The following is a 14047-nucleotide window of genomic DNA, read 5'->3' on the forward strand; positions in this document are numbered from 1 at the left end:
CTGAAGAGAGGATCCTGGAAAGGGTGCAAATAAAAATGACTCGAATGGTTCCCAATGGGAATTTCACATGCAAGATCAGATTGGAGAAGTTTCAGTTGTTTTCCTTATAGGTGGGAGAAAATTTGGTCAAGATGCATAAAATCATGACTGATTTAGATAAGTTATATAGATGGAACACACAAATGAGCTGGATAAACTCAGCAGTTCACATAGTATCCATAGGAATAGGTTTCTCAAGCATCTGCAGACTTTCCTTAATTTTTTTTAGTTAGACATACAGCACTGTAACGGGCCAATTTGGCCCCATGAGTCCATGCTGCCCAATTTACATCCCATTAACTTGCACCCCAGTACATTTTTGAAAGGAGGGAGGAAACCAGAGCCCCTGGAGAAAACCCATGCAGACACAGGGAGAACATACAAACTCCTTACAGACAGCATAGGATTTGAACCAAAGTCTAGTCCCAATCATTGGCACTGTAAAGGTGTTGCATTAAACGCTATGTCAACCATTTTGTTTAACTTTTAGATTGTTGGAAATAGAAAATGGACTCCAGAGCACATTTTCGGCAATAAATACAAGACTAATGTTGGAAAAATCCATAAATAACACGTGCTTCTTCAACTTACCATTACACTACCTATTCACACATGTAAAAAGTCAAACACACTTTTCAGATGTGTGGACTGCATAATGGGTTTTCTTTGTCTCTCCCAGAAGACAGATTGTGCATTTCAGGCCAAACAGGTGTGAACTTTCCTCATCTTATTGGTGGTTAGTACCTGAGAATTGCAGGTTGAGAGACTAAATTTCTAAGATGGAAGTTGTCCAGTAGATCCCACAGTTACTTCTGGAATTCAGATTGCATCAGAAATAATAAAAAATAAGAATCAGAATTTATTGTGATGAACATGTCACAAAATGCATTGCTTGTCAGTAGTGTCACAGTTACAAATATTGCTATAAATTACATTTTAAAAATAAATAAATTAGTGCAAAAAGATAAAGTGAGGTACTGTCTAGTTCATTTTCCATTCAGAAATCTGTTGGCCATGGGGAAGAAGCTGTTTTCGTGCCACAGGATGTTCATCTTCAGGATCCTGCATCTCCTTCCCGATGGTAGCAGCGTGAAGAGGACGTGGCCTGGGTGGCAAGGGTCCTTGAGGATAGAGGCTACTTTCTTAATTCACGGCCTCTTGTAGATGTCTTTAACGGAGTGAAGACTGATGCCCATGATGGCTCTGACTGAGTTCACAACTCTCTTGTCTTTTCCTGTCCTGTGCATTGGCACCTTCATACCAGACAGTGATGCATACCAGACAGTGATGCAACCAATGAGAAAGCTCTCCATGGTACTCCTGCAGAAATATGCAAGAGTCTTTGGTGACATACCAGATCTCCTCAAATTCCACACAAAGTATAGCCACTGGCAAGCCTTCTTCATGATTGCATTGATATGACGGGCCCAGGACAGATTTTCAGAGATGCTGACACCCAGGAATTTCAATTTCTTAATCCTTTCCTCTGCTAACCCCTCGATGAGGACGAGTTTGTGATCTCCTAATTTTCCCCTTCTGAAGTCCACAATCTGCTCGTTAGTTTTGCTAACATTGAATTCAAGGTTATTGTACTCAACTAGCTGATCTATCTCCCTCCTGTGCACTTACTCATTGGTGTCTGTGATTCTGCCAATGACCACGGAGTCATCGGCAAATTTATAGATGACATGTGAATTGTGTCTAGCCACACAATCATGGCAGTGGGCTAAGCATGCCTCCTTGAGGTGTGCCTGTTTTGATTGTCTGTCAGGATGAGGCATTGCTTTGGATTCATACTGTGGCCCTCCAATGAGGAAGTCAGGATCCAGTTGCAGATGGGGTAGAGATGATCAGATTTTGGAGCTTGTTAATGATGAGGGTACAATATGATGGAATTGAAAGCTGAGCAGTAGTCAACGAAGAGTAGCCTGATGTACCTGTTGCTGTTGTCCAGGTGATCCAGAGCTGAGTGGAGACCCAGCGATATTGCATCTGTTGTGGACCAACTGTGACGATAGGTGAATTGCAGTGGCTCCAGATCTTTTCTTAGGTGCAAGTTAATTCTGGCCATGAACAACCTCTCAAAGCATTTCATCACAATAGATGTGAGTGCTACTGGGCAGTAGTCATTGAGGCACCTCACTCTGTTCTTCTTGGATACCAGTAAGATTGATGCTCTTTTGAAGCAGGTGGGAACCTCCCATGTAGCAATGAGAGATTTAAAAGATCTGTGAAGTGTGAAAACTCTGGCTAGTTAGTTGGCACTGATTTTCAGTTTGCTGCCAGGTACGCCAGCAGGCCTGAAGACTTGGAATGGTTTACCCTCTTAAAGGATGCTCAGACAGCCCTCACATGGGTCATCAGCTTCTGCAGGATTCTCATTGGTACTGTGGTGTTTTCCTTTTCAAGACAACTTTTTGTTGTGATAAGAAATTTGAAGTTCAAATTATTGGAACATCTACAGGCACTGATTAGTCAGTATGTTAATCAGCAATCCTGCAAGTACTTGGCCTGCCCCCATCACAAGCAGCACAGAGTTCCTCTGAAGTGAGTAAAGGAAAACCATTAAACTGGAATCAGTGATTTATTTTCAAAACATTAATGGCTGAATAAGAAAGATCAATAAAATCAAAGAACGAGTAGAAGAGGAAAAATCCCTTTCTTTCCATAAATATCATACCACTTTGAAACTATTAACAAAGCATTATCCACTAATGAGGAAATGATAATTTATAGTGGATGGAAACAACCAGCCCTGATATCCAACAAGTAGATGCTGTTTCTTTTCATAGAAAGCAGATGACTAGTGTGTAATGACGACGGAGACAGGTGAGATGATAACGCTTAGAGGCTGCAACTCAACTATCCCATAATCAAGGTGTAATTCAAACAACCAAATTTCAATCAACCACCATTGAAACATATTGGTGGAAATGCAATGACTGGGGCAGAGTATGCACAAATACATGCTGGAAATCTCTGAAATAAAACATAAAAATACTGGAAACACTGAACTGTTCAGACAGCATCTGTGTAAGGAGAAAGAATTAAAATTTTAGGACAAAAGCCCAGGTTATGGCCTTCGTTTCATCCACAGGCTACAGTGAAGAGATGATAGGATCCCAATTTGGAATGGGTGTGGGCCACAAGAATAAATTCATACGTACCCAGGCAGAATGAATCTAAGCTGTGATATCCTCCACAAATAAAGCAATCTATGGCTTCCATCACATTTTGTGTCATGGGCCATTTATCCAGAAAACACTGGTCTGAGAGGAGGCAAGAACTGTTGCTGCTCTTCTCTTGGATTGCACTCTAACAATGTCATATGGGTAAGAAAGTATCTGGCGCTGTGCTTCCCCTTACATCATCACCACCACCACCGACCCCCCCAAACCCCATCACAGGGTTTACTTTGGAGGGCAGGTTTAGGAAGCTGCCTGAGAAATTCCTTCACATAGGCATTGTCACATTCATTTAGCTGAAAATCTGTAAACAGTAAGCAGACCTGCCACAAAGTTTTAAATGTGCATTTGATTTACAATTGATTCTAGAGGAATCTAGGCCTTCTATTCAAAGAATATCAGAAAATTCCAGGTGTTGTTGGACTAACCTTTGACCTTGCTCACACTGAGTAATAGGGGCAGTCCCACATCTCAACAATGCCCCATTTACACAATTGCTCTTTTTTTAATAATTAAGTATCCATGTTCCCAGGACATGGGACAGCATTCCAGTAGGCAAGTTTCATCTCACATCCCTCACAGTGAGATTTCTATAATATTCTATTGAATCCTGGTTTGTTGAGTTGACTAATCTCAGTTGCAATAACCATGTAAAAGCCTGCTCATTTTTTACGACAATGGTTACAACCCAAGTACTGTTTTTGAGCACATGATAGAGGCTAATGTTTTGATACAATCTTGAAAAGCGCTGTCTTATGAATAACACATGGAAATACTGCCCTGTCACCCAGTGTAAATGGTCCTGTGACACCACTGGAAAAATGTCAAGAATTCCTCCATTCAATAACAACATTTAACATACTGCCTTATCATTTGTTTAATTTGCTTCAGGGAGGGCCTTGCAACATTCAGGTCATCTGCAGAAATATTTCACAAGAACACCCTTCTGGTGACTTGCACACGTGGAGGCTAGGTGGAGATGGGGGCAGACACAGAGAGATGGGGATGGAGATAGACTTACTTGTGTTGACTGAAGACCCTCAAATCGGTCTGCACACTCATTCAGGGTTGGAAGGCAGCTGTAACTTCATCACATCCGAAGTGAGGGGAGGGGAGAAAAACTAAATGAGAAAATTAAGGAAATATCATAATTGATTTATTGCCAAACACAGGATGATCGTGGTTAATTTCAAAGCTCATAAGAAAATTGTATTCCAGCAAGCCAGACTTGATGTAACATGGAGAGCATGACACCTGGATGACAGAAAATTCATTTATTTTGTCAACAGAAATATCGGTGTTAATTATGTTTGAAATTCACAAAAGTATTTTTAGGTGGAACTAAGCCTGATCACCTGTTTCTTGTTCTTTGCAAATTAATCATGGAACACAATCTTCTTGTTTAAATTTGCAGTCCCTAATATAATGACATATTCATATTAAACATGCACTGACATGGATTATGTGAAAGAATTGCTCTTCAGTACAGCTCTGTATTTTCCCCAGATGACAGTTCTGAGTTTACTCTTTCCCAGTGAATTAGCAGCTCCAACAAATTGGTTGCAGGAGTCTAGAGGAATGAATGCGATTCCTACTTCAATAGAAAGCTTTACAGTTCCCAAGAGAGCAGATGCAATTTTGTCCTCGAGTAACCCATTATTTTCTATGAGTACAGAAGACCTTCTTTGTCATACCCCAAATGTTTTCATTGGTCCAACTTTAGTAATACTCTTGTTAGTCTCTCATCTAATTGTTGGAGGAAAATTTTCAAACAACATAAATTATTGCTTTAAAGTTATCCATTGTGTTAATACTATTACACAGAGAAATGCAGAGACATCCCTTTTCTCAAGGCTAGTGACTAACAGTAAAAGGATTTGGAAAATTATAATAGAAATATTCATTCCGTAACATTAAAAGAAACATTAATATTTTCAGTGATTATAAGCATGACCAACTTATGCTGCTCCATCTCACAGTTGATTACTTCTTGGGTGTGACTGTTTCACCCTGTAAACCAGTGGTTTTCAAACTGCCCCCCTGAACTCACATTCCACCTTAAGCAATCCCTATGCCAGAAGTGCTCTGCGATTAGGAAGGAATTGCTTAACGTGGTAAGTGAATGGGAAGGGAAGGTTGAGAACCACTGCTCTGGACCCAATTGTTACTGAATTATTTTACTTGAAGAAAATTGTCATTGGCCCGTTTCCTTTGGAGTTATGAAACCGTGCACATAGCGAGTCAATGAGCTATGACTAAAACAGTGGTTTTCAAACTTTTTTTTTTCACTCACATACCACCTTAATCAATCCCTTACCAATCACAGAGCACCTATGCTTAAGGTGGAATGTGAGTTTAGGGGGGCAGTTTGAAAACTACTGCTGTAAACTCACTTCAATGGGATCCTAAAAGATTGCCAGCAAGCCGTGTCAGTGGATAAAAGGCCTACTTTGGTTTGCTTTTATTGTCTCTCCTATAAATAAACCAGTGTAATTTGCTTGAGACTTGTAAATATATAAAGCTTGTAATCTGAATTGCAACAAAGTGAAGCCATAAGCAAATAATTAACTAATTAAAATCCAAAAGAATTTAGAAATCACTCTCATTTACATCTCATCATGACAGAGCTGATCTCATGCATGCCTGATGACTTACAACATGATTAATTACTTATAGATGCTTATTTGTGCTAACACATAGACTTTTCCCAATGGCGAAGCAGTTCCAGTTGGCATGACCTATTGGTGCAAATTGTGATGAACAGAAGCATGGATTCAACAGAGAACAAGTTCAACAATCCCCATTCCAAAAATATGGATTATCTTTCTTGAAAATTTTGTATTGTTCTGCCTTTTGTGGATATTGTCCCTTTTTAATTCAATTATGTACCTGTTCAGCTGCAGTAAGTATGAATTTTGCTGCATGACAATAAACTTATTGCCATCATTATAATTGTCTGGCAACACACGCCTCCCAAGCTAATACATGAAAAATAGCAGCTCAGGAACTCCTGGCCTCCATGAAAGCATTTCTCAACATTAGCTTGCCACATCCGCTGTGGTGCTTTGATAGGCATGTCATCTTTTAGATGAGTGGGAAGGGAAGGTTGAGAATCACTGGCACTAGACTCAAATGTTACTGAAATATCTTGCTTGAGAAATGTTGCCATTGGCCCATTTCCTTTGGAGTGATGAAACCATGCACATAATGAGTCAATTAGGTACGATTAAAACAGTGGTGTTCAAGCTTTTTCTTTCCACTCACATACCACCTTAAGCAATCCCTTACTAATCACAGAGCACCTTTGACATAGGGATCACTTAAAGTGGTATGTGAGTGGAAAGAAAAAGGTTGAACACCACTGTTTTAATCGTACCTAAATTGACTCATTATGTGTATGGTTTCATCACTCCAAAGGAAATGGGCCAATTACAACGTTTCTCAAGCAAGGCCCTTCTGAATGCCTTTTGTATCTCTAACCTTGCTCATTCAAGGGGCTTATATTCATCCACAAATTGGGTAGTAAGTTTGATGATAATGTATGGGTAGCAACACTTTAAAGCTAAGTAATCTCTCAAGAAATGCCTTAGAACTTCTATGGGATGCGGATGGCATAAATAAATCAGGAGGTTATGTGTTTTACAAAAGTAGAACAATTGTGTTAATAGTTTTCTAGATGGAAGACGATTTGGAAGTTGCATTTGGAACGCAATGAAGTTATGAGGGCAAGGTCAAATAAATGACAAATTTCAAGATATGTTATTAAGTGAACACTTATCTTTCATGGTAAACACCTATGGATCATTAGACAACAATACTGATTGCATCACAATAATTCTTCTTCAAAAGAACCATATTCTCAAATGGCTACAGTCAATTGCTTGAATTACCTTGTAGTCTCCTTTGTTGGGTGCTGTCTGTGGTTGTTTGAAAATTCAGTTCTGTGACTTCAATGTTTGTTTCTGCGTAAGCAATTCAACAATCTGAAGAAAATGGCTCAGGCTTTTATGAAATAGAATTCACATGGTTTGTAGAACTTTTATTATACACCAGGTGTTTCATTCTATCAAGATCAAATACAAATTAAACATGTAGCAAGTGTCCTCTCATTGATTAATGGAACATGGCATTTATGAATAGGCAATTGGCAAATGATTTTAGACAGGAAGGATAGCCAAAAGTTGATATTATGTATCTTTTAATGTATTTGCAAAGAAGCACATAAATATTTGTCCCAACACACAGAGTCTGTGCCAGCAGTCAATGGCTCAGAAATTGGTTAGCAGGTGGACTGTCAGTGTGAACGGACATAGGGAATAATCACTAGATCGGGCAGGAGTGATGAGGAGCCTTTTATGGTGGCTGCATGTAGCTGCCCATTGAAAGACCAGTGAACATGCCACAAATTTCTGAACAAGAGCTGCTTTCATTTTGGCCAAAGCAAATCGGTAAAGGAGCATGAAACTGGCAGAAGTCTCCTTATTTTCCAGATGCAAAGCTTGGCCATCTCTATTAAAGTTTCCTTAAGGCTAACAGGTGGGGCACATACAGCTCAGAAATTGCAATCACGATAATTACACACACAAGATTGGCTTAATTTTAGCCCTTTCATGTTTTCATTTTTCTTTCATGAGGTCAATGTACCAAAGGTTTACATTGTTATACCAGAATTCAACAAGTACTTTTAATATCATTAAATGCAAAGTCACTGACACACCGTTCAAAATGTGAATTTTAATCCATAAGTCCAATAAAATCAGAGCAATGTCATATGATCACAGAATAATGGTTTCAAACCACAAATGGCATGCAAATTTAACATTAATTGCTCAGTTAATAGAGGTTAATGTGAATAAATCAGGAACACTGGAAACTCTCTCAGTCGTCTCTAGCTATTTGCCATGCCGTGAACATTTCAGGACTTTCCATCATTTCTATGCATATCCATTTCCATTACATTCACAGTTCTCTTGAGGGCCCTATTCTAAGCACCTGCTTCAACCAGTCTCAAACAGCTTCAAATTTTAACTCCTACTAAACCCAGGAAGACAGACCGAATGGATTTTCCACAAAGATTCTCGTAGAAAACAAGTGCCATGTTGTGAATGTGAAGTCAGTATCTTTGTTGGAACAAAATAAAATAAGAGACACTAGAGAGCCACAACATAAATAGAAAATGTTGAAGGTACCATCATCAGCGAAAGAAAGGAGTTTGCGGTACAGGCTAAGACCCAACATTGGAACTGGAATAGTGAGAAAACTGGCCTGATTTATGTTGCAGAGAAGGGTGCGAACAGAGAAACAATCTGTGATAGGGTCCAGACTCAAATTGGCAGGCTAATAATTACATTAAAACTTGGTAGAGACAGAAGCCAAAAAGAAATAAATGAATTGAATTAGAAAAGTACGTGTCTGGCTGTGAGAAGAGGGAAAAAGAGATGGTTACACAAAAGGTTGCAGATGCTGGAACAACAAACAAACTACCAGAGGAAATCAGTGGGTCAATCTATATCTATGAAAACTAAGTGATAGTCAATAAAACCCTGCTTCAGGACTGAGAGTATAGAGGGGAGATAACCAATATAAAGAGGTGAGAGGGAGGGGTAAGACTGAAGCTGTTAGGTAATAGGGTGAAGTAAGCAAGGTGAAGGATGACAGATAAATGGAGCCTGGGGTATGGGCAGGGTTCTCATAGGGCAGTTTAGAGACAGAGATTTGTCAGTGATATGCAAACAGTCAAAGGGGGAAAAAATGAGCAGATGCAAGCAGGTGGAGGGAGAAGAGAGGTAGGTAAAGACAGAGATTGATGCTTTCCCTAAACTGTTAAGTCCTGTACGAAATCCTACATTGACTCAGTCCCTTCAGTGATCAAAGTGAACGTGAAATCACTGGACAACCTGCTGCCAATGAGAAGAGTAACTTTGAAATTAAGCTGCTTTGGCAATCAACATTTCCGTTCTTACATTTTAATAGACACCATTTAATATTAACTGTAAAATATTTATCTATCCTTTTATATATTTTATCTTCTTTCTCTCATTTGGTTATTAAATTCATATATTGTAGCGAGGTCACTATGGCTACTGCGAGGTTCTAGCTCTCGGTTATAGCCCTAAGGCTGTAGCTTGAATCCACAGAAGAAAGACACACACACCAGTAGACTGTATTCGACACTGAGTTTATTTAGTGGCAGCTCTACCTGTTTATAGTCAGCTCAGCCTCATCACCACCAGGGCGTGGCTTGAGCAGGCTGATTGCTGATTGGTTACCTCAGATGCCCGGTCCCCAATTGGGCCCCCTGTGATCCACTGGCAGCGATTGGCCAGTTTCACCTCTTTGCCGGCAGCCTATGGAAATGGGCGTTTCAGCCCACACGATCCCTTGCTGATCGCAGCATTCGACGGCCATGTCCTGAGGCGCGGACAAGGTTCTAAATTAATCTTAAGAATGATTGATAAGTTTGGAAAATGTCTTCCCAGAATCTCTCTAAATTTGGGCACTCCCAAAACATGGATCAGAGAAGCTAAAAAATGTTACATTTCTCACATGTCTGTTGTGGAGCTTTGATATGAGTCTGGATTTTGGATGACTGGCACTGAGTACAAGTCCTGGCCCACAGGGCAACCTCTTTACAGAGGCCATGTCAGACATACCTATTTGCCGCCATTTTTGCCGCCTGACGGTGGGTGAGCCAGGTTGTGGACTGAGTCAAAAACCCACCTCTTCCATGCAGCCAGAATGACAGGGTGAGGTTTACCCGTCAAGGTGTTACAGAGCAGTGCGTGATTGCCTGGGGGAAATCTGGATGTCCTCCAGTTGTAAGCCAGTGAGCGCTGTCTGGTACGCCGGAATGTCAGGGTCTGCTTGCTGCACATCAGCAGGGGCTGCATAGTCACTGCCAGGGGTAGGGTCATGCACCACCAAGATAGCCGGATGGGATAGGGTGTTGGCCACCACATTGGATTTGCCAGTTATGTATTCAATGTCCGTTGTAAATTCGGAAATGTAGGACAGGTGCCGCTGACCATGGATCTGACACCTTACTGAAGGCAAAGTTAAAGGGTTGTGGTCCATGTATATTTTGACATTCCTGCCCTCCAGAAAGTAATGGAAGTGCCAAATTTGCCTGGTATAAGGCTATCAAAGGCCCTGTACTTGAACTCTGGTGGCCTGAGGTATTTACTGGAAAAGGCTAATGGTTGCCATTGTCCATTCACCAGTTGCTCAAGTATATGCCCGACTGCTGTGCTGGAGGCATCTGTCGTGAGGGTAGTCGGGGTGTCTATCTACGGGTGCACAAGGAGGGTGGCCTTGGCTAGGGCATTTTTGGTGGCCTGGAAGGCCTTGGTCACCTCCTGGGTCCATTGTATGTTTTTACTGGGTCCTGCCATGAGGGGAAAGAATGGGCTCATGATGCAGGCCACTGCAGGTATGAAGCAGTGATAAAAGTTGACCATACCTGCAAACTCTTATAGTCCCTTCACCGTCAATGGCTAGGGAAAGAGTGAATAGTATCTACCTTAGTGGGTAATGGTCTGGCTCCATGCTCGATACGATGGCCCAGGAAGTCTCTAGTCTCTTGGCCAAACTGGCATTTGGCTGGGTTGATGGTTAGGCCAACATCGCTCAGCCTGGAGAATAATTGTTTTAAGTGGGGCGGCGTGTTGGGTGCAGGTGTGGTTGGCGATTAAAATCTCTCGAGGTAGACAAAGGCAAGATGCAGATCCCAGCCCACTGCATCCATCAGCCTCTGGAAAGTCTGAGCCACATTTTTTTAACCTGAAGAAATTCAAACAATCCAAATGGGGTTATGATGGCAGTTTTTGGGATGTCTTCAGGGTGAACCGGGATCTGGTGATAGCTCCTGATGAGGTCTACCTTTGAGAATATCCGTGCCCCTTGCAGGTTAGTGGTGAAGTCTTGGATATGGGGCACGGGATATCTATCTGGTTTGGTGACCTCGTTGAGGCGGCGGTAGTCTCCACAGAGCCTCCAACCACCTGCTGCCTTGGGGACCATGTGGAGAGGGGAGGCCCAAGGACTATTGGAATGCGCACCATGCTGAGTTCCTCCATCTTTTTAAACTTGTCCCTGGCGTGGAGGGGAGGATCCTCTGAAACGATTTGGTACCTCACCCCATAGTTGGGTTCTGCTGAATTGAAGTGAGGCGTGGTGATGGAGGGAAATTCTGATAGACCCAAGTTAATTCATTGTTGATAGTACTCACTGAGTGCAGGTGGGTTCAGTGCCCTTGAGAGAGAATGACTGAAATGTCCAGACGTGCACCAGCCGGCAGCCCTTAACATCCTCCAGGAGCGAGTAGGCCCACATGAAATCTGCACCCAGTAATAGTTGTTGCATGGCCACCACCATAAATTTACAAGTGAATTGTCTGTCCCCGAAGTGAAGGGGAATGGTGCAGGTGTCAAAGGTTCAGATGTTGGAGCTGTTTGCCACTCTGAGCTCCTGGCCCATTTTGCTGCAGTGGGCCTCCAGACTGGTTGGGGGAATGATGCTGTATTGTGGCCCAAGAAACATTGGTCTGACAAGGAGTCTTGAATATGTTGCAGGCTGTGCAGTTGGCTGGTTATCATAGCCATTAATGATGGCCGGCCTGGGCGTTTCCTTGGAATGTGCAGGGGGAGTGGCATTGATCGGTCTTGGAACTCCACCGTCAGTAATAGAAACAGTATTGCTCACTGGTAGGGCATGGCGTTTGGGTGGTCATTCAGTCAGATGGTCAGTTGGACGGTCAGTCGGACGGTCGGACGGTGGTCTTCCTGGCTGGGTGCTATCACCTGCTCGAGCAAAGCGCAGGAGTCCCACTTCACTGCCCATAGCAGGTCTGCTTATGCAGCCATCTTCCTGGAATCATCGAAGTCTTCTTCCACAATGAGCAGCCAGATATCCTCAGGCAGCCTCTTCAGAAAGATCTGCTGCAACAGCGGGCAGGAAGTGTGGCCATCGTTGAGAGCGAGCATGTCACTCATGAGGATGGAAGGGGCCCTGTCCCCCAAACCATTGATATGTAACAGTTGGGCAGCATGCTCGCGCTTTGAAAGCCCAAAAGAGCGGATTAACAGCTCTTTGATGGCCATATACCTTCCTTGCTCCAAACGCTGCTGGAGGAAGCTGATGATGCGGAGTGCGGTGTCCTGATCGAAGGTGCTGACCACATTGTAGTAGTGCGAGTCATCGGCAAAGATCCATCAAATGGCAAACTGTGCCTCGGCTTGCTGGAACCACATCTATGGTTGCGACACCCAGAAGCTGGGCAGCTTCAATGCTACGGCATTGATTGCAGGTTGCCCTTTCATCTTTAGGTCAAAAGCTCTGTTTGGACCAGTCGGGATCACCACTGTAGTGAGGTCACTATGGCTACATCTAGGTTATTGCTCTCGGTTATAGCCCTAAAGCTGTAGCTCAAATACGCAGCAGAAGAAAGACACACACCTACCAGTAGAGTGTATTTGACACTGTTTATTCAGTGGCAGCTCAACCTTTTATAGTCTTCTCAGTCGCATTCACCGCTGGGGCGTAGCTTGAGCGTGCTTGTTGCCGATTGGTTACCTTGGATTGCCAGGCCCAGATTGGGCCCCTGCGATCCACAGGCGATGAGTGGCCAGTTCCACCATTTTGCCGGCTGTAATAGTACAGATTCTATCATCAATGTGTATATGTACAGATTGTACTGTAGGATGACTGTGATTGGCTAAGAGCTTAGCCACGCCTACTGGCAGGTCTTAAAGGATTGCTCCTAGCTAGACCAGGTCATTCTGGTCTGGTCGACCTACATGTGATATGCTCCAGTCTTCTATAATAAAAGCCTTGGTTTGGATCTTTCGACGGGCTCTACGCCGGCAGCCTATGGAAATGGCATTTCAGCCCACATGATATTCGATGGGCATTTACTGTGTCGGCCTGAAGCATGGGCCGTGTGCCGCTACAATGTATTGTTTATTAGAATATTTTATGTACTTGTGCAGTAGCATCAAGAAGATTTTCCAGTCCATTTGTCCATTGTATTTATCTGTATGACGATCAAGAACAGGAAAGCTATGCAAATACCTGAGTGGCCTGTTAACTTATCGGCTCAACATTGAACGATGATTCCTGCCCAAGGTGCTGCATTAAGTTGCCTGCTTCTATCTGTTTAAGGGCATGAATATAACTGACCTTAGAGCAGAAAGGCAGCAATGGAGAAAATAGCATTAAGCTCAAGGGTACCAACTTGTTAATTTAACAACACAGATCACCATTGAGGGTTCTTGATCCCTGTTTTTCTTTATACAAGGATTTTGGCATTAAGTAATTATGTGTGTAGTTGTTTCAAAACAAAGGGTCCTCTCAGAGCTTTCAAAAGATGCACAAGCTTCAGGCATAGAAAAAATATAATGAAGGCAGACAGGAGTTAAATAAGAAAATCTGCAGATGTTGAGAGTTGAGTGCTGGATAAACTCAGCAGGTCACACAGCATTCATAGGAAGCAAACGATAGCCAACATTTTGGGCCTGGGCATTTCGTCAGGTATGATGTTGGTATTCCTTTACTTCCCATGGATACTGCATGACATGCTGTGTTTCTCCAGCACATTATTGTATTGTAATTAAAGCAGATAGGCCAGTTTATCATACCTTGATGTCTATTTCAACCTGATTCATTAAGAGTCAATAGTCTTACCCAAAACTAATTCACAAGGATGGCCTCATTCATTTTGACAGACACAAACTTCTTTTTTTAAACCTGTGCTTGTTTTGGGACTGGTTAAATATAGCTCGTTCTATTCTGTCAAATCACTTACAGGTGGAATTTAATGGTACAGT

The 14047-nt window shown here is 42.3% G+C and overlaps 1 long non-coding RNA gene across 1 annotated transcript in view; it reads right to left on the minus strand.

The window, feature by feature from the left end:
- The window catches only part of LOC138760088 (uncharacterized), a 33502-nt gene that overhangs the window by 357 nt on the left and 19098 nt on the right, over positions 1-14047 (minus strand). The window contains exons 2-3 of the long non-coding RNA XR_011355392.1: positions 7115-7186; positions 4246-4345 (exon numbers count right to left, since the gene is read on the minus strand). This is a non-coding gene — a long non-coding RNA (uncharacterized lncRNA). The remainder of the gene's footprint in view (positions 1-4245; positions 4346-7114; positions 7187-14047) is intronic.

This window comes from Narcine bancroftii, chromosome 4 (assembly GCF_036971445.1).
Source record: "Narcine bancroftii isolate sNarBan1 chromosome 4, sNarBan1.hap1, whole genome shotgun sequence".
Classification (NCBI taxonomy): domain Eukaryota; kingdom Metazoa; phylum Chordata; class Chondrichthyes; order Torpediniformes; family Narcinidae; genus Narcine; species Narcine bancroftii.